Here is a 23067-nt window from a genome sequence, read left to right on the forward strand (position 1 = left end):
CTGCTCTTCCCTGGGTGTGTTACATTGACAGAGTGGGGTCAGTCTGCTCTTCCCAGGGTGTGTTACATTGACAGAGTGGAGCCAGTCTGCTCTTCCATGGGTGTGTTTCATTGACAGAGTGGGGTCAGTCTGCTCTTCCCAGGGTGTGTTACATTGACAGAGTGGAGTCAGTCTGCTCTTCCATGGGTGTGTTACATTGACAGAGTGGGGTCAGTCTGCCCTTCCCTGGGTGTGTTCCATTGACAGAGTGGGGTCAGTCTGTTCTCCCTGGGTTTGTTACATTGACAGAGTGGGGTCAGTCTGCTCTTCCCTGGGTTTTTTAAATTGACAGAGTGGGCTCAGTCTGTTCTTCCCTTGGTGTGTTACATTGACAGAGTGGTATCTGTCTGCTCTTCCCTGGGTGTATTACATTGACAGAGTGGGGTCAGTCTGTTCTCCCATTGTGTGTTACATTGACAGAGTGCGGTCAGTCTGCTCTTCCCTGGGTGTGTTACAATGACAGAGTGGTGTCAGTGTGCACATCACTGGGTGGGTTACATTGACAGAGTGGGGTAAGTCTGCAGTTCACTGTGTGAGTAATTTTGCAGAAGAGGACATTCTGCTCTTCTCTGGGTGGGTTACATTGAAAGAGTGCGGTCAGTCTGCTCTTCCCTGGGTGTGTTACAATGACAGAGTGGGGTCAGTGTGCACATCACTGGGTGGGTTACATTGACAGAGTTGGGTAAGTCTGCAGTTCACTGCGTGAGTAATTTTGCAGAAGAGGACATTCTGCTCTTCTCTGGGTGGGTTACATTGAAAGAGTGAGGTCAGTCTGCTCTTCCCTGGGTTTGTTACATTGACAGAGTTTGGTCAGTCTGCTCTTCCCTGGGTGTGTTACATTGACAGAGTTGGGTCAGTGTGCTCTTCCCAGGGCGTGTCACATTGACAGAGTGGCGACAGTCTGCTCTTTTTGAGTGGGTTACATTGACAGAGTGGGGTCAGTCTGCTCTTCCCTGGGTGTGTTACATTGACAGAGTAGGGTCAGTCTGCTCTTCCCTGGCTGTGTTACATTGACAGAGTGGGGTCAGTCTGCTCTTCCCTGGGTGTGTTACATTGACAGAGTGGGGTCAGTCTGCTCTTCCCTGGGTGTGTTACATTGACAGAGTGGGGTCAGTCTGCTCTTCCCTGGGTGTGTTACATTGACAGAGTGAGGTCAGTCTGCTCTTCCCTGGGTGTGTTACATTGACAGAGTGGGGTCAGTCTGCTCTTCCCTGGGTGTGTTACATTGACAGAGTGGGGTCAGTCTGCCCTTCCCTGGGTGTGTTACATTGACAGAGTGGTGTCAGTCTGCTCTTCCCTGGGTGTGTTACATTGACAGAGTGGGGTCAGTCTGCCCTTCCCTGGGTGTGTTCCATTGACAGAGTGGGGTCAGTCTGCTCTTCCCTGGGTGTGTTACATTGACAGAGTGGGGTCAGTCTGCCCTTCCCTGGGTGTGTTCCATTGACAGAGTGGCGTCAGTCTGTTCTCCCAGGGTTTGTTACATTGACAGAGTGGGGTCAGTCTATTCTTCCCTGGGTATGTTACATTGACAGAGTGAGGTCAGTCTGCTCTTCCCTGGGAGGGTTACATTGACAGAGTGGGGTCAGTCTTCTCTTCCCTGGGTGTGTTACATTGACAGATTGGGGTCAGTCTGCTCTTCCCCAAGTTGGTAACATTGACACAGTGGGGTCAGTCTGTTTTTCCCTGGGTGTGTTACATTGACAGATTGGGGTCAGTCTGCTCTTCCCTGGCTGTGTTACATTGACAGAGTGGGGTCAGCCTGATCTTCCCTGGTTGTGTTACGTTGACAGAGTGAGTTCAGTCTGCTCTTCCCTGGGTGTGTTTCATTGACAGAGTGGGGTCAGTCTGCTCTTCCCTGGGTTTGTTCCATTGACAGAGTGGTGTCAGTCTGTTCTCCCAGGGTTTGTTACATTGACAGAGTGGGGTCAGTCTGCTCTTCCCTGGGTGTGTTACATTGACAGAGTGGGGTCAGACTGCTCTTCCCTGGGTGTGTTACATTGACAGAGTGGGGTCAGTCTGCTCTTCCCTGGGTGTGTTACATTGACAGAGTGGGGTCAGTCTGCTCTTCCCTGGGTGTGTTACATTGACAGAGTGGGGTCAGTCTGCTCTTCCCTGGGAGGGTTACATTGACAAGTGGGGTCAGTCTTCTCTTCCCTGGGTGTGTTACATTGACAGATTGGGGTCAGTCTGCTCTTCCCCAAGTTTGTTTCATTGACATAGTGGGGTCAGTCTGTTCTTCCCTGGGTGTGTTACATTGACAGATTGGGGTCAGTCTGCTCTTCCCTGGGTATGTTACATTGACAGAGTGGGGTCAGTCTGCTCTTCCCTGGGTGTGTTACATTGACAGAGTGAGGTCAGTCTGCTCTTCCCTGGGTGTGTTACATTGACAGAGTGGGGTCAATCTGCTCCTCCCTGGGTGTGTTTCATTGACAGAGTGGGGTCAGTTTGCTCTTCCCTGGGTGTGTTACATTGACAGAGTGGTGTCAGTCTGCTATTCCCTGGGTGTGTTACAGTGACAGGGTGGGGTCAATCTGCTCTTCCCTGGGTGTGTTTCATTGACAGAGTGGGGTCAGTCTGCTCTTCCCTGGGTGTGTTACATTGACAGAGTGGGGTCAATCTGCACTTCCCTGGGTATGTTACATTGACAGAGTGGGGTCAGTCTGCTCTTCCCTGGGTGTGTTACATTGACAGAGTGAGGTCAGTCTGCTCTTCCCTGGGTGTGTTACATTGACAGAGTGGGGTCAATCTGCTCTTCCCTGGGTGTGTTTCATTGACAGAGTGGGGTCAGTCTGCTCTTCCCTGGGTGTGTTTCATTGACAGAGTGAGGTTAGTCTGCCCTTCCCTGGGTGTGTTCCATTTACAGAGTGGCGTCAGTCTGTTCTCCCAGGGTTTGTTTCATTGACAGAGTGGGGTCAGTCTGTTCTTCCCTGGGTGTGTTACATTGACAGAGTGAGGTCAGTCTGCTCTTCGCTGTGAGGGTTACATTGACAGAGTGGGGTCAGCTTGCTCCTCCCTGAGTGTGTTACATTGACAGAGTGGGGTCAGTCTGCTCTTCCCTGGGTGTTTTACATTGACAGAGTGGGATCAGTCTGCTCTTCTCTGTGTGTGTAACATTGACAGAGTGGGGTCAGTCTGCTCTTCCCTGGGTGGGTTACATTGACAGAGTAGGGTCAGTCTGTTCTCCCAGGGTTTGTTACATTGACAGAGTGGGGTCAGTCTGTTCTTCCCTGGGTGTGTTACATTGACAGAGTGGGGACAGTCTGCTCTTTTATGGGTGGGTTACATTGACACAGTGGGGTCAGTCTGCTCTTCCCTGGTTGTGTTACATTGACAGAGTGAGTTCAGTCTGCTCTTCCCTGGGTGTGTTACATTGACAGAGTGGGGTCAGTCTGCTCTTCCCTGGGAGGGTGACATTGACAGAGTGGGGTCAGTCTTCTCTTCCCTGGGTGTGTTACATTGACAGATTGGGGTCAGTCTGCTCTTCCCCAAGTTTGTTACATTGACACAGTGGGGTCAGTCTGTTCTTCCCTGGGTGTGTTACATTGACAGAGTGGGGTCAGTCTGCTCTTCCCTGGCTGTGTTACATTGACAGAGAGGGGTCAGTCTGCTCTTCCCTGGGTGTTTTACATTGACAGAGTGGGGTCAGTCTGCTCTTCCCTGGGTGTGTTACATTGACAGAGTGTGGTCAATCTGCTCTTCCCTGGGTGGGTAACATTGACAGAGTGGGGTCAGTCTGCTCTTCCCTGGGTGTGTTTCATTGACAGAGTGGGGTCAGTTTGCTCTTCCCTGGGTGTGTTACATTGACAGAGTGGTGTCAGTCTGCTCTTCCCTGGGTGTGTTACATTGACAGTGTGGGGTCAGTCTGTTCTCCTAGGGTTTGTTACATTGACAGAGTGGGGTCAGTCTGTTCTTCCCTGGGTGTGTTACATTGACAGAGTGAGGTGAGTCTGCTCTTCCCAGGGCGTGTCACATTGACAGAGTGAGGTCAATCTGCTCTTCCCTGGGTGGGTAACATTGACAGAGTGTGGTCAGTCTGCTCTTCCCAGGGCGTGTCACATTGACAGAGTGGGGCCAGTCTGCTCTTTTATGGGTGTGTTACATTGACAGAGTGGGGTCAGTCTGCTATTCCCTTGGTGTGTTACATTGACAGAGTGGGATCAGTCTGCTCTTCCCTGGGTGTGTTACATTGACAGAGTGGAGTCAGTCTGTTCTTCCCTGGGTGTGTTACATTGACAGAGTGGGGTCAGTCTGCTCTTCCCTGGGTGTGTTACATTGACTGAGTGGGGTCAGTCTGTTCTTCCCTGGGTGTATTACATTGACAGAGTGGGGTCAGTCTGTTCTTCCCTGGGTGTGTTACATTGACAGAGTGGGTTCAGTCTGCTCTTCCCTGGGTGTGTTACATTGACAGAGTGGGGTCAGTCTGTTCTCCCAGGGTTTGTTACATTGACAGAGTGGGGTCAGTCTGCTCTTCCCTTGCTATGTTACAATGACAGAGTGGGGTCAGTGTGCACTTCCCTGTGTGTGTTACATTGACAGAGTGGGGTCAGTCTGCTCTTCCCTGGGTGTGTTACATTGACAGAGTGGGGTCAATCTGCACTTCCCTGGGTATGTTACATTGACAGAGTGGGGTCAGTCTGCTCTTCCCTGGGTGTGTTACATTGACAGAGTGAGGTCAGTCTGCTCTTCCCTGGGTGTGTTACATTGACAGAGTGGGGTCAATCTGCTCTTCCCTGGGTGTGTTTCATTGACAGAGTGGGGTCAGTCTGCTCTTCCCTGGGTGTGTTTCATTGACAGAGTGAGGTTAGTCTGCCCTTCCCTGGGTGTGTTCCATTTACAGAGTGGCGTCAGTCTGTTCTCCCAGGGTTTGTTTCATTGACAGAGTGGGGTCAGTCTGTTCTTCCCTGGGTGTGTTACATTGACAGAGTGAGGTCAGTCTGCTCTTCGCTGTGAGGGTTACATTGACAGAGTGGGGTCAGCTTGCTCCTCCCTGAGTGTGTTACATTGACAGAGTGGGGTCAGTCTGCTCTTCCCTGGGTGTTTTACATTGACAGAGTGGGATCAGTCTGCTCTTCTCTGTGTGTGTAACATTGACAGAGTGGGGTCAGTCTGCTCTTCCCTGGGTGGGTTACATTGACAGAGTAGGGTCAGTCTGTTCTCCCAGGGTTTGTTACATTGACAGAGTGGGGTCAGTCTGTTCTTCCCTGGGTGTGTTACATTGACAGAGTGGGGACAGTCTGCTCTTTTATGGGTGGGTTACATTGACACAGTGGGGTCAGTCTGCTCTTCCCTGGTTGTGTTACATTGACAGAGTGAGTTCAGTCTGCTCTTCCCTGGGTGTGTTACATTGACAGAGTGGGGTCAGTCTGCTCTTCCCTGGGAGGGTGACATTGACAGAGTGGGGTCAGTCTTCTCTTCCCTGGGTGTGTTACATTGACAGATTGGGGTCAGTCTGCTCTTCCCCAAGTTTGTTACATTGACACAGTGGGGTCAGTCTGTTCTTCCCTGGGTGTGTTACATTGACAGAGTGGGGTCAGTCTGCTCTTCCCTGGCTGTGTTACATTGACAGAGAGGGGTCAGTCTGCTCTTCCCTGGGTGTTTTACATTGACAGAGTGGGGTCAGTCTGCTCTTCCCTGGGTGTGTTACATTGACAGAGTGTGGTCAATCTGCTCTTCCCTGGGTGGGTAACATTGACAGAGTGGGGTCAGTCTGCTCTTCCCTGGGTGTGTTTCATTGACAGAGTGGGGTCAGTTTGCTCTTCCCTGGGTGTGTTACATTGACAGAGTGGTGTCAGTCTGCTCTTCCCTGGGTGTGTTACATTGACAGTGTGGGGTCAGTCTGTTCTCCTAGGGTTTGTTACATTGACAGAGTGGGGTCAGTCTGTTCTTCCCTGGGTGTGTTACATTGACAGAGTGAGGTGAGTCTGCTCTTCCCAGGGCGTGTCACATTGACAGAGTGAGGTCAATCTGCTCTTCCCTGGGTGGGTAACATTGACAGAGTGTGGTCAGTCTGCTCTTCCCAGGACGTGTCACATTGACAGAGTGGGGCCAGTCTGCTCTTTTATGGGTGTGTTACATTGACAGAGTGGGGTCAGTCTGCTATTCCCTTGGTGTGTTACATTGACAGAGTGGGATCAGTCTGCTCTTCCCTGGGTGTGTTACATTGACAGAGTGGAGTCAGTCTGTTCTTCCCTGGGTGTGTTACATTGACAGAGTGGGGTCAGTCTGCTCTTCCCTGGGTGTGTTACATTGACTGAGTGGGGTCAGTCTGTTCTTCCCTGGGTGTATTACATTGACAGAGTGGGGTCAGTCTGTTCTTCCCTGGGTGTGTTACATTGACAGAGTGGGTTCAGTCTGCTCTTCCCTGGGTGTGTTACATTGACAGAGTGGGGTCAGTCTGTTCTCCCAGGGTTTGTTACATTGACAGAGTGGGGTCAGTCTGCTCTTCCCTTGCTATGTTACAATGACAGAGTGGGGTCAGTGTGCACTTCCCTGTGTGTGTTACATTGACAGAGTGGGGTCAGTCTGCTCTTCCCTGGGTGTGTTACATTGACAGAGTGGGGTCAATCTGCACTTCCCTGGGTATGTTACATTGACAGAGTGGGGTCAGTCTGCTCTTCCCTGGGTGTGTTACATTGACAGAGTGAGGTCAGTCTGCTCTTCCCTGGGTGTGTTACATTGACAGAGTGGGGTCAATCTGCTCTTCCCTGGGTGTGTTTCATTGACAGAGTGGGGTCAGTCTGCTCTTCCCTGGGTGTGTTTCATTGACAGAGTGAGGTTAGTCTGCCCTTCCCTGGGTGTGTTCCATTTACAGAGTGGCGTCAGTCTGTTCTCCCAGGGTTTGTTTCATTGACAGAGTGGGGTCAGTCTGTTCTTCCCTGGGTGTGTTACATTGACAGAGTGAGGTCAGTCTGCTCTTCGCTGTGAGGGTTACATTGACAGAGTGGGGTCAGCTTGCTCCTCCCTGAGTGTGTTACATTGACAGAGTGGGGTCAGTCTGCTCTTCCCTGGGTGTTTTACATTGACAGAGTGGGATCAGTCTGCTCTTCTCTGTGTGTGTAACATTGACAGAGTGGGGTCAGTCTGCTCTTCCCTGGGTGGGTTACATTGACAGAGTAGGGTCAGTCTGTTCTCCCAGGGTTTGTTACATTGACAGAGTGGGGTCAGTCTGTTCTTCCCTGGGTGTGTTACATTGACAGAGTGGGGACAGTCTGCTCTTTTATGGGTGGGTTACATTGACACAGTGGGGTCAGTCTGCTCTTCCCTGGTTGTGTTACATTGACAGAGTGAGTTCAGTCTGCTCTTCCCTGGGTGTGTTACATTGACAGAGTGGGGTCAGTCTGCTCTTCCCTGGGAGGGTGACATTGACAGAGTGGGGTCAGTCTTCTCTTCCCTGGGTGTGTTACATTGACAGATTGGGGTCAGTCTGCTCTTCCCCAAGTTTGTTACATTGACACAGTGGGGTCAGTCTGTTCTTCCCTGGGTGTGTTACATTGACAGAGTGGGGTCAGTCTGCTCTTCCCTGGCTGTGTTACATTGACAGAGTGGGGTCAGTCTGCTCTTCCCTGGGTGTTTTACATTGACAGAGTGGGGTCAGTCTGCTCTTCCCTGGGTGTGTTACATTGACAGAGTGTGGTCAATCTGCTCTTCCCTGGGTGGGTAACATTGACAGAGTGGGGTCAGTCTGCTCTTCCCTGGGTGTGTTTCATTGACAGAGTGGGGTCAGTTTGCTCTTCCCTGGGTGTGTTACATTGACAGAGTGGTGTCAGTCTGCTCTTCCCTGGGTGTGTTACATTGACAGTGTGGGGTCAGTCTGTTCTCCTAGGGTTTGTTACATTGACAGAGTGGGGTCAGTCTGTTCTTCCCTGGGTGTGTTACATTGACAGAGTGAGGTGAGTCTGCTCTTCCCAGGGCGTGTCACATTGACAGAGTGAGGTCAATCTGCTCTTCCCTGGGTGGGTAACATTGACAGAGTGTGGTCAGTCTGCTCTTCCCAGGGCGTGTCACATTGACAGAGTGGGGCCAGTCTGCTCTTTTATGGGTGTGTTACATTGACAGAGTGGGGTCAGTCTGCTATTCCCTTGGTGTGTTACATTGACAGAGTGGGATCAGTCTGCTCTTCCCTGGGTGTGTTACATTGACAGAGTGGAGTCAGTCTGTTCTTCCCTGGGTGTGTTACATTGACAGAGTGGGGTCAGTCTGCTCTTCCCTGGGTGTGTTACATTGACTGAGTGGGGTCAGTCTGTTCTTCCCTGGGTGTATTACATTGACAGAGTGGGGTCAGTCTGTTCTTCCCTGGGTGTGTTACATTGACAGAGTGGGTTCAGTCTGCTCTTCCCTGGGTGTGTTACATTGACAGAGTGGGGTCAGTCTGTTCTCCCAGGGTTTGTTACATTGACAGAGTGGGGTCAGTCTGCTCTTCCCTTGCTATGTTACAATGACAGAGTGGGGTCAGTGTGCACTTCCCTGTGTGTGTTACATTGACAGAGTGGGGGTCAGTCTGCTCTTCCCAGGGTGTGTTACATTGACAGAGTGTGGTCAGTCTGCTCTTCTCAGGGCGTGTCACATTGACAGAGTGGGGTCAGTCTGCTCTTTTATGGGTGGGTTACATTGACAGAATGAATTCAGTCTGCTCTTCCCTGCGTGTGTTACATTGACAGAGTGTGGTCAGTCTGATCTTCCCTGGTTGTGTTACATTGACAGAGTGAGTTCAGTCTGCTCTTCCCTGGGAGGGTTACATTGACAGAGTGGGGTCAGCTTGCTCCTCCCTGGGTGTGTAACATTGACAGAGTGGGGTCAGTCTGCTCTTCCATGGGTGTGTTTCATTGACAGAGTGGGGTCAGTCTGCTCTTCCCTGGGTGTGTTACATTGACAGAGTGGGGTCAGTCTGCTCTTCCCTGGGTGTGTTCCATTGACAGAGAGGGGTCAGTCTGATCTTCCCTGGGTGTGTTACATTGACAGAGTGGGGTCAGTCTGCTCTTCCATGGGTGTGTTTCATTGACAGAGTGGGGTCAGACTGCTCTCCCCTGGGTGTGTTACATTGACAGAGTGAGGTCAGTCTGCTCTTCCCAGGGCGTGTCACATTGACAGAGTGGGGCCAGTCTGCTCTTTTATCGGTGTGTTACTTTGACAGAGTGGGGTCAGTCAGCTATTCCCTGGGTGTGTTACATTGACAGAGTGGGGTCAGTCTGCTCTTCCCTGGGTGTGTTACATTGACAGATTGGGGTCAGTCTGCTCTTCCCTGAGTGTGTTACATTGACAGAGAGGGGTCAGTCTGTTCTTCCTTGGGTGTGTTAAATTGACAGTGTTTGGTCAGTCTGCTCTTCCCTGGGTGTGTTACATTGACAGAGTGGCGTCAGTCTGTTCTTCCCTGGGAGTGTTACAGTGACAGGGTGGTGTCAGTCTGCTCTCCCCTAGGTGTGTTATATTGACAGACTGAGTTCAGTCTGCTCTTCACTGGGTGTGTTACATTGACAGAGTGGGGTCAGTCTGCTCTTCCCTGGGAGGGTTACATTGACAAGTGGGGTCAGTCTTCTCTTCCCTGGGTGTGTTACATTGACAGAGTGGGGTCAATCTGCTCTTCCCTGGGTGTGTTTCATTGACAGATTGGGGTCCGTCTGCTCTTCCCCAAGTTTGTTTCATTGACATAGTGGGGTCAGTCTGTTCTTCCCTGGGTGTGTTACAGTGACAGGGTGGGGTCAATCTGCTCTTCCCTGGGTGTGTTTCATTGTCAGAGTGGGGTCAGTCTGCTCTTCCCTGGGTGTGTTACATTGACAGAGTGAGGTCAGTCTGCTCTTCCCTGGGTGTGTTACATTTACAGAGTGGGGTCAATCTGCTCTTCCCTGGGTATGTTACATTGACAGAGTGGGGTCAGTCTGCTCTTCCCTGGGTGTGTTACATTGACAGAGTGAGGTCAGTCTGCTCTTTCCTGGGTGTGTTACATTGACAGAGTAGGGTCAATCTGCTCTTCCCTGGGTGTGTTTCATTGACAGAGTGAGGTCAGTCTGCTCTTCCCTGGGTGTGTTTCATTGACAGAGTGAGGTTAGTCTGCCCTTCCCTGGTTGTGTTCCATTTACAGAGTGGCGTCAGTCTGTTCTCCCAGGGTTTGTTTCATTGACAGAGTGGGGTCAGTCTGTTCTTCCCTGGGTGTGTTACATTGACAGAGTGAGGTCAGTCTGCTCTTCCCTGTGAGGGTTACATTGACAGAGTGGGGTCAGCTTGCTCCTCCCTGAGTGTGTTACATTGACAGAGTGGGGTCAGTCTGCTCTTCCCTGGGTGTTTTACATTGACAGAGTGGGATCAGTCTGCTCTTCTCTGTGTGTGTAATATTGACAGAGTGGGGTCAGTCTGCTCTTCCCTGGGTGGGTTACGTTGACAGAGTGGGGTCAGTCTGCCCTTCCCTGGGTGTGTTACATTGACAGAGTGAACTCAGTCTGCTCTTCCCTGGGTGTGTTCCAATGACAGAGTGGCGTCAGTCTGTTCTCCCACGGTTTGTTACATTGACAGAGTGGGGTCAGTCTGTTCTTCCCTGGGTGTGTTACATTGACAGAGTGGGGACAGTCTGCTCTTTTATGGGTGGGTTACATTGACACAGTGGGGTCAGTCTGCTCTTCCCTGGTTGTGTTACATTGACAGAGTGAGTTCAGTCTGCTCTTCCCTGGGTGTGTTACATTGACAGAGTGGGGTCAGTCTGCTCTTCCCTGGGAGGGTGACATTGACAGAGTGGGGTCAGTCTGCTCTTCCCCAAGTTTGTTACATTGACACAGTGGGGTCAGTCTGTTCTTCCCTGGGTGTGTTACATTGACAGAGTGGGGTCAGTCTGCTCTTCCCTGGCTGTGTTACATTGACAGAATGGGGTCAGTCTGCTCTTCCCTGGGTGTTTTACATTGACAGAGTGGGGTCAGTCTGCTCTTCCCTGGGTGTGTTACATTGACAGAGTGTGGTCAATCTGCTCTTCCCTGGGTGGGTAACATTGACAGAGTGGGGTCAGTCTGCTCTTCCCTGGGTGTGTTTCATTGACAGAGTGGGGTCAGTTTGCTCTTCCCTGGGTGTGTTACATTGACAGAGTGGTGTCAGTCTGCTCTTCCCTGGGTGTGTTACATTGACAGTGTGGGGTCAGTCTGTTCTCCCAGGGTTTGTTACATTGACAGAGTGGGGTCAGTCTGTTCTTCCCTGGGTGTGTTACATTGACAGAGTGAGGTGAGTCTGCTCTTCCCAGGGCGTGTCACATTGACAGAGTGAGGTCAATCTGGTCTTCCCTGGGTGGGTAACATTGACAGAGTGTGGTCAGTCTGCTCTTCCCAGGGCGTGTCACATTGACAGAGTGGGGCCAGTCTGCTCTTTTATGGGTGTGTTACATTGACAGAGTGGGGTCAGTCTGCTATTCCCTGGGTGTGTTACATTGACAGAGTGGGATCAGTCTGCTCTTCCCTGGGTGTGTTACATTGACAGAGTGGAGTCAGTCTGTTCTTCCCTGGGTGTGTTACATTGACAGAGTGGGGTCAGTCTGCTCTTCCCTGGGTGTGTTACATTGACTGAGTGGGGTCAGTCTGTTCTTCCCTGGGTGTATTACATTGACAGAGTGGGGTCAGTCTGTTCTTCCCTGGGTGTGTTACATTGACAGAGTGGGTTCAGTCTGCTCTTGCCTGGGTGTGTTACATTGACAGAGTGGGGTCAGACTGCTCTTCCCTGGGTGTGTTACATTGACAGAGTGGGGTCAGTCTGCTCTTCCCTGGGTGTGTTACATTGACAGAGTGGGGTCAGTCTGCTCTTCCCTGGGTGTGTTTCATTGACAGAGTGGGGTCAGTTTGCTCTTCCCTGGGTGTGTTACATTGACAGAGTGGGGTCAGTCTGCTCTTCCCTGGGAGGGTGACATTGACAGAGTGGGGTCAGTCTTCTCTTCCCTGGGTGTGTTACATTGACAGATTGGGGTCAGTCTGCTCTTCCCCAAGTTTGTTACATTGACACAGTGGGGTCAGTCTGTTCTTCCCTGGGTGTGTTACATTGACAGAGTGGGGTCAGTCTGCTCTTCCCTGGCTGTGTTACATTGACAGAGTGGGGTCAGTCTGCTCTTCCCTGGGTGTTTTACATTGACAGAGTGGGGTCAGTCTGCTCTTCCCTGGGTGTGTTACATTGACAGAGTGTGGTCAATCTGCTCTTCCCTGGGTGGGTAACATTGACGGAGTGGGGTCAGTCTGCTCTTCCCTGGGTGTGTTTCATTGACAGAGTGGGGTCAGTTTGCTCTTCCCTGGGTGTGTTACATTGACAGAGTGGTGTCAGTCTGCTCTTCCCTGGGTGTGTTACATTGACAGTGTGGGGTCAGTCTGTTCTCCTAGGGTTTGTTACATTGACAGAGTGGGGTCAGTCTGTTCTTCCCTGGGTGTGTTACATTGACAGAGTGAGGTGAGTCTGCTCTTCCCAGGGCGTGTCACATTGACAGAGTGAGGTCAATCTGCTCTTCCCTGGGTGGGTAACATTGACAGAGTGTGGTCAGTCTGCTCTTCCCAGGGCGTGTCACATTGACAGAGTGGGGCCAGTCTGCTCTTTTATGGGTGTGTTACATTGACAGAGTGGGGTCAGTCTGCTATTCCCTTGGTGTGTTACATTGACAGAGTGGGATCAGTCTGCTCTTCCCTGGGTGTGTTACATTGACAGAGTGGAGTCAGTCTGTTCTTCCCTGGGTGTGTTACATTGACAGAGTGGGGTCAGTCTGCTCTTCCCTGGGTGTGTTACATTGACTGAGTGGGGTCAGTCTGTTCTTCCCTGGGTGTATTACATTGACAGAGTGGGGTCAGTCTGTTCTTCCCTGGGTGTGTTACATTGACAGACTGGGTTCAGTCTGCTCTTCCCTGGGTGTGTTACATTGACAGAGTGGGGTCAGTCTGTTCTCCCAGGGTTTGTTACATTGACAGAGTGGGGTCAGTCTGCTCTTCCCTTGCTATGTTACAATGACAGAGTGGGGTCAGTGTGCACTTCCCTGTGTGTGTTACATTGACAGAGTGGGGGTCAGTCTGCTCTTCCCAGGGTGTGTTACATTGACAGAGTGTGGTCAGTCTGCTCTTCTCAGGGCGTGTCACATTGACAGAGTGGGGTCAGTCTGCTCTTTTATGGGTGGGTTACATTGACAGAATGAATTCAGTCTGCTCTTCCCTGCGTGTGTTACATTGACAGAGTGTGGTCAGTCTGATCTTCCCTGGTTGTGTTACATTGACAGAGTGAGTTCAGTCTGCTCTTCCCTGGGAGGGTTACATTGACAGAGTGGGGTCAGCTTGCTCCTCCCTGGGTGTGTAACATTGACAGAGTGGGGTCAGTCTGCTCTTCCATGGGTGTGTTTCATTGACAGAGTGGGGTCAGTCTGCTCTTCCCTGGGTGTGTTACATTGACAGAGTGGGGTCAGTCTGCTCTTCCCTGGGTGTGTTCCATTGACAGAGAGGGGTCAGTCTGATCTTCCCTGGGTGTGTTACATTGACAGAGTGGGGTCAGTCTGCTCTTCCATGGGTGTGTTTCATTGACAGAGTGGGGTCAGACTGCTCTCCCCTGGGTGTGTTACATTGACAGAGTGAGGTCAGTCTGCTCTTCCCAGGGCGTGTCACATTGACAGAGTGGGGCCAGTCTGCTCTTTTATCGGTGTGTTACTTTGACAGAGTGGGGTCAGTCTGCTATTCCCTGGGTGTGTTACATTGACAGAGTGGGGTCAGTCTGCTCTTCCCTGGGTGTGTTACATTGACAGATTGGGGTCAGTCTGCTCTTCCCTGAGTGTGTTACATTGACAGAGAGGGGTCAGTCTGTTCTTCCTTGGGTGTGTTAAATTGACAGTGTTTGGTCAGTCTGCTCTTCCCTGGGTGTGTTACATTGACAGAGTGGCGTCAGTCTGTTCTTCCCTGGGAGTGTGACAGTGACAGGGTGGTGTCAGTCTGCTCTCCCCTAGGTGTGTTATATTGACAGACTGAGTTCAGTCTGCTCTTCACTGGGTGTGTTACATTGACAGAGTGGGGTCAGTCTGCTCTTCCCTGGGAGGGTTACATTGACAAGTGGGGTCAGTCTTCTCTTCCCTGGGTGTGTTACATTGACAGAGTGGGGTCAATCTGCTCTTCCCTGGGTGTGTTTCATTGACAGATTGGGGTCCGTCTGCTCTTCCCCAAGTTTGTTTCATTGACATAGTGGGGTCAGTCTGTTCTTCCCTGGGTGTGTTACAGTGACAGGGTGGGGTCAATCTGCTCTTCCCTGGGTGTGTTTCATTGTCAGAGTGGGGTCAGTCTGCTCTTCCCTGGGTGTGTTACATTGACAGAGTGAGGTCAGTCTGCTCTTCCCTGGGTGTGTTACATTTACAGAGTGGGGTCAATCTGCTCTTCCCTGGGTATGTTACATTGACAGAGTGGGGTCAGTCTGCTCTTCCCTGGGTGTGTTACATTGACAGAGTGAGGTCAGTCTGCTCTTTCCTGGGTGTGTTACATTGACAGAGTAGGGTCAATCTGCTCTTCCCTGGGTGTGTTTCATTGACAGAGTGAGGTCAGTCTGCTCTTCCCTGGGTGTGTTTCATTGACAGAGTGAGGTTAGTCACCCCTTCCCTGGTTGTGTTCCATTTACAGAGTGGCGTCAGTCTGTTCTCCCAGGGTTTGTTTCATTGACAGAGTGGGGTCAGTCTGTTCTTCCCTGGGTGTGTTACATTGACAGAGTGAGGTCAGTCTGCTCTTCCCTGTGAGGTTTACATTGACAGAGTGGGGTCAGCTTGCTCCTCCCTGAGTGTGTTACATTGACAGAGTGGGGTCAGTCTTTTCTTCCCTGGGTGTTTTACATTGACAGAGTGGGATCAGTCTGCTCTTCTCTGTGTGTGTAACATTGACAGAGTGGGGTCAGTCTGCTCTTCCCTGGGTGGGTTACGTTGACAGAGTGGGGTCAGTCTGCCCTTCCCTGGGTGTGTTACATTGACAGAGTGAACTCAGTCTGCTCTTCCCTGGGTGTGTTCCAATGACAGAGTGGCGTCAGTCTGTTCTCCCACGGTTTGTTACATTGACAGAGTGGGGTCAGTCTGTTCTTCCCTGGGTGTGTTACATTGACAGAGTGGGGACAGTCTGCTCTTTTATGGGTGGGTTACATTGACACAGTGGGGTCAGTCTGCTCTTCCCTGGTTGTGTTACATTGACAGAGTGAGTTCAGTCTGCTCTTCCCTGGGTGTGTTACATTGACAGAGTGGGGTCAGTCTGCTCTTCCCTCGGAGGGTGACATTGACAGAGTGGGGTCAGTCTGCTCTTCCCCAAGTTTGTTACATTGACACAGTGGGGTCAGTCTGTTCTTCCCTGGGTGTGTTACATTGACAGAGTGGGGTCAGTCTGCTCTTCCCTGGCTGTGTTACATTGACAGAATGGGGTCAGTCTGCTCTTCCCTGGGTGTTTTACATTGACAGAGTGGGGTCAGTCTGCTCTTCCCTGGGTGTGTTACATTGACAGAGTGTGGTCAATCTGCTCTTCCCTGGGTGGGTAACATTGACAGAGTGGGGTCAGTCTGCTCTTCCCTGGGTGTGTTTCATTGACAGAGTGGGGTCAGTTTGCTCTTCCCTGGGTGTGTTACATTGACAGAGTGGTGTCAGTCTGCTCTTCCCTGGGTGTGTTACATTGACAGTGTGGGGTCAGTCTGTTCTCCCAGGGTTTGTTACATTGACAGAGTGGGGTCAGTCTGTTCTTCCCTGGGTGTGTTACATTGACAGAGTGAGGTGAGTCTGCTCTTCCCAGGGCGTGTCACATTGACAGAGTGAGGTCAATCTGGTCTTCCCTGGGTGGGTAACATTGACAGAGTGTGGTCAGTCTGCTCTTCCCAGGGCGTGTCACATTGACAGAGTGGGGCCAGTCTGCTCTTTTATGGGTGTGTTACATTGACAGAGTGGGGTCAGTCTGCTATTCCCTGGGTGTGTTACATTGACAGAGTGGGATCAGTCTGCTCTTCCCTGGGTGTGTTACATTGACAGAGTGGAGTCAGTCTGTTCTTCCCTGGGTGTGTTACATTGACAGAGTGGGGTCAGTCTGCTCTTCCCTGGGTGTGTTACATTGACTGAGTGGGGTCAGTCTGTTCTTCCCTGGGTGTATTACATTGACAGAGTGGGGTCAGTCTGTTCTTCCCTGGGTGTGTTACATTGACAGAGTGGGTTCAGTCTGCTCTTGCCTGGGTGTGTTACATTGACAGAGTGGGGTCAGACTGCTCTTCCCTGGGTGTGTTACATTGACAGAGTGGGGTCAGTCTGCTCTTCCCTGGGTGTGTTACATTGACAGAGTGGGGTCAGTCTGCTCTTCCCTGGGTGTGTTACATTGACAGAGTGGGGTCAGTCTGCTCTTCCCTGGGAGGGTTACATTGACAAGTGGGGTCAGTCTTCTCTTCCCTGGGTGTGTTACATGACAGATTGGGGTCAGTCTGCTCTTCCCCAAGTTTGTTTCATTGACATAGTGGGGTCAGTCTGTTCTTCCCTGGGTGTGTTACATTGACAGAGTGGGGTCAGTCTGCTCTTCCCTGGGTATGTTACATTGACAGAGTGGGGTCAGTCTGCTCTTCCCTGGGTGTGTTACATTGACAGAGTGAGGTCAGTCTGCTCTTCCCTGGGTGTGTTACATTGACAGAGTGGGGTCAATCTGCTCTTCCCTGGGTGTGTTTCATTGACAGAGTGGGGTCAGTTTGCTCTTCCCTGGGTGTGTTACATTGACAGAGTGGTGTCAGTCTGCTCTTCCCTGGGTGTGTTACAGTGACAGGGTGGGGTCAATCTGCTCTTCCCTGGGTGTGTTTCATTGACAGAGTGGGGTCAGTCTGCTCTTCCCTGGGTGTGTTACATTGACAGAGTGAGGTCAGTCTGCTCTTCCCTGGGTGTGTTACATTGACAGAGTGGGGTCAATCTGCACTTCCCTGGGTATGTTACATTGACAGAGTGGGGTCAGTCTGCTCTTCCCTGGGTGTGTTACATTGACAGAGTGAGGTCAGTCTGCTCTTCCCTGGGTGTGTTACATTGACAGAGTGGGGTCAATCTGCTCTTCCCTGGGTGTGTTTCATTGACAGAGTGGGGTCAGTCTGCTCTTCCCTGGGTGTGTTTCATTGACAGAGTGAGGTTAGTCTGCCCTTCCCTGGGTGTGTTCCATTTACAGAGTGGCGTCAGTCTGTTCTCCCAGGGTTTGTTTCATTGACAGAGTGGGGTCAGTCTGTTCTTCCCTGGGTGTGTTACATTGACAGAGTGAGGTCAGTCTGCTCTTCCCTGTGAGTGTTACATTGACAGAGTGGGGTCAGCTTGCTCCTCCCTGAGTGTGTTACATTGACAGAGTGGGGTCAGTCTGCTCTTCCCTGGGTGTTTTACATTGACAGAGTGGGATCAGTCTGCTCTTCTCTGTGTGTGTAACATTGACAGAGTGGGGTCAGTCTGCTCTTCCCTGGGTGGGTTACATTGACAGAGTGGGGTCAGTCTGCCCTTCCCTGGGTGTGTTACATTGGCAGAGTGAACTCAGTCTGCTCTTCCCTGGGTGTGTTCCAATGACAGAGTGGCGTCAGTCTGTTCTCCCAGGGTTTGTTACATTGACAGAGTGGGGTCAGTCTGTTCTTCCCTGGGTGTGTTACATTGACAGAGTGGGGACAGTCTGCTCTTTTATGGGTGGGTTACATTGACACAGTGGGGTCAGTCTGCTCTTCCCTGGTTGTGTTACATTGACAGAGTGAGTTCAGTCTGCTCTTCCCTGGGTGTGTTACATTGACAGAGTGGGGTCAGTCTGCTCTTCCATGGGAGGGTGACATTGACAGAGTGGGGTCAGTCTTCTCTTCCCTGGGTGTGTTACATTGACAGAATGGGGTCAGTCTGCTCTTCCCCAAGTTTGTTACATTGACACAGTGGGGTCAGTCTGTTCTTCCCTGGGTGTGTTACATTGACAGAGTGGGGTCAGTCTGCTCTTCCCTGGCTGTGTTACATTGACAGAGTGGGGTCAGTCTGCTCTTCCCTGGGTGTTTTACATTGACAGAGTGGGGTCAGTCTGCTCTTCCCTGGGTGTGTTACATTGACAGAGTGTGGTCAATCTGCTCTTCCCTGGGTGGGTAACATTGACAGAGTGGGGTCAGTCTGCTCTTCCCTGGGTGTGTTTCATTGACAGAGTGGGGTCAGTTTGCTCTTCCCTGGGTGTGTTACATTGACAGAGTGGTGTCAGTCTGCTCTTCCCTGGGTGTGTTACATTGACAGTGTGGGGTCAGTCTGTTCTCCCAGGGTTTGTTACATTGACAGAGTGGGGTCAGTCTGTTCTTCCCTGGGTGTGTTACATTGACAGAATGAGGTGAGTCTGCTTTTCCCAAGGCGTGTCACATTGACAGAGTGAGGTCAATCTGGTCTTCCCTGGGTGGGTAACATTGACAGAGTGTGGTCAGTCTGCTCTTCCCAGGGCGTGTCACATTGACAGAGTGGGGCCAGTCTGCTCTTTTATGGGTGTGTTACATTGACAGAGTGGGGTCAGTCTGCTATTCCCTGGGTGTGTTACATTGACAGAGTGGGATCAGTCTGCTCTTCCCTGGGTGTGTTACATTGACAGAGTGGAGTCAGTCTGTTCTTCCCTGGGTGTGTTACATTGACAGAGTGGGGTCAGTCTGCTCTTCCCTGGGTGTGTTACATTGACTGAGTGGGGTCAGTCTGTTCTTCCCTGAGTGTATTACATTGACAGAGTGGGGTCAGTCTGTTCTTCCCTGGGTGTGTTACATTGACAGAGTGGGTTCAGTCTGCTCTTCCCTGGGTGTGTTACATTGACAGAGTGGGGTCAGTCTGTTCTCCCAGGGTTTGTTACATTGACAGAGTGGGGTCAGTCTGCTCTTCCCTTGCTATGTTACAATGACAGAATGGGGTCAGTGTACACTTCCCTGTGTGTGTTACATTGAGAGAGTGGGGGTCAGTCTGCTCTTCCCAGGGTGTGTTACATTGACAGAGTGTGGTCAGTCTGCTCTTCTCAGGGCGTGTCACATTGACAGAGTGGGGTCAGTCTGCTCTTTTATGGGTGGGTTACATTGACAGAATGAATTCAGTCTGCTCTTCCCTGCGTGTGTTACATTGACAGAGTGTGGTCAGTCTGATCTTCCCTGGTTGTGTTACATTGACAGAGTGAGTTCAGTCTGCTCTTCCCTGGGAGGGTTACATTGACAGAGTGGGGTCAGCTTGCTCCTCCCTGGGTGTGTAACATTGACAGAGTGGGGTCAGTCTGCTCTTCCATGGGTGTGTTTCATGGACAGAGTGGGGTCAGTCTGCTCTTCCCTGGGTGTGTTACATTGACAGAGTGGGGTCAGTCTGCTCTTCCCTGGGTGTGTTACATTGACAGAGAGGGGTCAGTCTGATCTTCCCTGGGTGTGTTACATTGACAGAGTGGGGTCAGTCTGCTCTTCCATGGGTGTGTTTCATTGACAGAGTGGGGTCAGACTGCTCTCCCCTGGGTGTGTTACATTGACAGAGTGAGGTCAGTCTGCTCTTCCCAGGGCGTGTCAAATTGACAGAGTGGGGCCAGTATGCTCTTTTATCGGTGTGTTACTTTGACAGAGTGGGGTCAGTCTGCTATTCCCTGGGTGTGTTACATTGACAGAGTGGGGTCAGTCTGCTCTTCCCTGGGTGTGTTACATTGACAGATTGGGGTCAGTCTGCTCTTCCCTGAGTGTGTTACATTGACAGAGAGGGGTCAGTCTGTTCTTCCTTGGGTGTGTTAAATTGACAGTGTTTGGTCAGTCTGCTCTTCCCTGGGTGTGTTACATTGACAGAGTGGCGTCAGTCTGTTCTTCCCTGGGAGTGTTACAGTGACAGGGTGGTGTCAGTCTGCTCTCCCCTAGGTGTGTTATATTGACAGTCTGAGTTCAGTCTGCTCTTCCCTGGGTGTGTTACATTGACAGAGTGGGGTCAGTCTGCTCTTCCCTGGGAGGGTTACATTGACAAGTGGGGTCAGTCTTCTCTTCCCTGGGTGTGTTACATTGACAGATTGGGGTCAGTCTGCTCTTCCCCAAGTTTGTTTCATTGACATAGTGGGGTCCGTCTGTTCTTCCCTGGGTGTGTTACATTGACAGAGTGGGGTCAGTCTGCTCTTCCCTGGGTATGCTACATTGACAGAGTGGGGTCAGTCTGCTCTTCCCTGGGTGTGTTACATTGACAGAGTGAGGTCAGTCTGCTCTTCCCTGGGTGTGTTACATTGACAGAGTGGGGTCAGTTTGCTCTTCCCTGGGTGTGTTACATTGACAGAGTGGTGTCAGTCTGCTCTTCCCTGGGTGTGTTACAGTGACAGGGTGGGGTCAATCTGCTCTTCCCTGGGTGTCTTTCATTGACAGAGTGGGGTCAGTCTGCTCTTCCCTGGGTGTGTTACATTGACAGAGTGGGGTCAGTCTGCTCTTCCCTGGGTGTGTTACATTGACAGAGTGTGGTCAATCTGCTCTTCCCTGGGTGGGTAACATTGACAGAGTGGGGTCAGTCTGCTCTTCCCTGGGTGTGTTTCATTGACAGAGTGGCGTCAGTTTGCTCTTCCCTGGGTGTGTTACATTGACAGAGTGGTGTCAGTCTGCTCTTCCCTGGGTGTGTTACATTGACAGTGTGGGGTCAGTCTGTTCTCCCAGGGTTTGTTACATTGACAGAGTGGGGTCAGTCTGTTCTTCCCTGGGTGTGTTACATTGACAGAGTGAGGTGAGTCTGCTCTTCCCAGGGCGTGTCACATTGACAGAGTGAGGTCAATCTGGTCTTCCCTGGGTGGGTAACATTGACAGAGTGGGGTCAGTCTGCTAATCCCTGGGTGCGTTACATTGACAGAGTGGGGTCAGTCTGCTCTTCCCTGGGAGGGTTACATTGACAAGTGGGGCCAGTCTGCTCTTTTATGGGTGTGTTACATTGACAGAGTGGGGTCAGTCTGCTATTCCCTGGGTGTGTTACATTGACAGAGTGGGATCAGTCTGCTCTTCCCTGGGTGTGTTACATTGACAGAGTGGAGTCAGTCTGTTCTTCCCTGGGTGTGTTACATTGACAGAGTGGGGTCAGTCTGCTCTTCCCTGGGTGTGTTACATTGACTGAGTGGTGTCAGTCTGTTCTTCCCTGGGTGTATTACATTGACAGAGTGGGGTCAGTCTGTTCTTCCCTGGGTGTGTTACATTGACAGAGTGGGTTCAGTCTGCTCTTGCCTGGGTGTGTTACATTGACAGAGTGGGGTCAGACTGCTCTTCCCTGGGTGTGTTACATTGACAGAGTGGGGTCAGTCTGCTCTTCCCTGGGTGTGTTACATTGACAGAGTGGGGTCAGTCTGCTAATCCCTGGGTGTGTTACATTGACAGAGTGGGGTCAGTCTGCTCTTCCCTGGGTGGGTTACATTGACAAGTGGGGTCAGTCTTCTCTTCCCTGGGTGTGTTACATGACAGATTGGGGTCAGTCTGCTCTTCCCCAAGTTTGTTTCATTGACATAGTGGGGTCAGTCTGTTCTTCCCTGGGTGTGTTACATTGACAGAGTGGGTTCAGTCTGCTCTTCCCTGGGTATGTTACATTGACAGAGTGGGGTCAGTCTGCTCTTCCCTGGGTGTGTTACATTGACAGAGTGAGGTCAGTCTGCTCTTCCCTGGGTGTGTTACATTGACAGAGTGGGGTCAATCTGCTCTTCCCTGGGTGTGTTTCATTGACAGAGTGGGGTCAGTTTGCTCTTCCCTGGGTGTGTTACATTGACAGAGTGGTGTCAGTCTGCTCTTCCCTGGGTGTGTTACAGTGACAGGGTGGGGTCAATCTGCTCTTCCCTGGGTGTGTTTCATTGACAGAGTGGGGTCAGTCTGCTCTTCCCTGGGTGTGTTACATTGACAGAGTGAGGTCAGTCTGCTCTTCCCTGGGTGTGTTACATTGACAGAGTGGGGTCAATCTGCATTTCCCTGGGTATGTTACATTGACAGAGTGGGGTCAGTCTGCTCTTCCCTGGGTGTGTTACATTGACAGAGTGAGGTCAGTCTGCTCTTCCCTGGGTGTGTTACATTGACAGAGTGGGGTCAATCTGCTCTTCCCTGGGTGTGTTTCATTGACAGAGTGGGGTCAGTCTGCTCTTCCCTGGGTGTGTTTCATTGACAGAGTGAGGTTAGTCTGCCCTTCGCTGGGTGTGTTCCATTTACAGAGTGGCGTCAGTCTGTTCTCCCAGGGTTTGTTTCATTGACAGAGTGGGGTCAGTCTGTTCTTCCCTGGGTGTGTTACATTGACAGAGTGAGGTCAGTCTGCTCTTCCCTGTGAGGGTTACATTGACAGAGTGGGGTCAGCTTGCTCCTCCCTGAGTGTGTTACATTGACAGAGTGGGGTCAGTCTGCTCTTCCCTGGGTGTTTTACATTGACAGAGTGGGATCAGTCTGCTCTTCTCTGTGTGTGTAACATTGACAGAGTGGGGTCAGTCTGCTCTTCCCTGGGTGGGTTACATTGACAGAGTGGGGTCAGTCTGCCCTTCCCTGGGTGTGTTACATTGACAGAGTGAACTCAGTCTGCTCTTCCCTGGGTGTGTTCCAATGACAGAGTGGCGTCAGTCTGTTCTCCCAGGGTTTGTTACATTGACAGAGTGGGGTCAGTCTGTTCTTCCCTGGGTGTGTTACATTGACAGAGTGGGGACAGTCTGCTCTTTTATGGGTGGGTTACATTGACACAGTGGGGTCAGTCTGCTCTTCCCTGGTTGTGTTACATTGACAGAGTGAGTTCAGTCTGCTCTTCCCTGGGTGTGTTACATTGACAGAATGGGGTCAGTCTGCTCTTCCCCAAATTTGTTACATTGACACAGTGGGGTCAGTCTGTTCTTCCCTGGGTGTGTTACATTGACAGAGTGGGGTCAGTCTGCTCTTCCCTGGCTGTGTTACATTGACAGAGTGGGGTCAGTCTGCTCTTCCCTGGGTGTTTTACATTGACAGAGTGGGGTCAGTCTGCTCTTCCCTGGGTGTGTTACATTGACAGAGTGTGGTCAATCTGCTCTTCCCTGGGTGGGTAACATTGACAGAGTGTGGTCAGTCTGCTCTTCCCTGGGTGTGTTTCATTGACAGAGTGGGGTCAGTTTGCTCTTCCCTGGGTGT

The sequence above is a fragment of the Chiloscyllium punctatum genome, chromosome 31 (genome assembly GCF_047496795.1).
Source record: "Chiloscyllium punctatum isolate Juve2018m chromosome 31, sChiPun1.3, whole genome shotgun sequence".
Classification (NCBI taxonomy): Eukaryota; Metazoa; Chordata; class Chondrichthyes; order Orectolobiformes; family Hemiscylliidae; genus Chiloscyllium; species Chiloscyllium punctatum.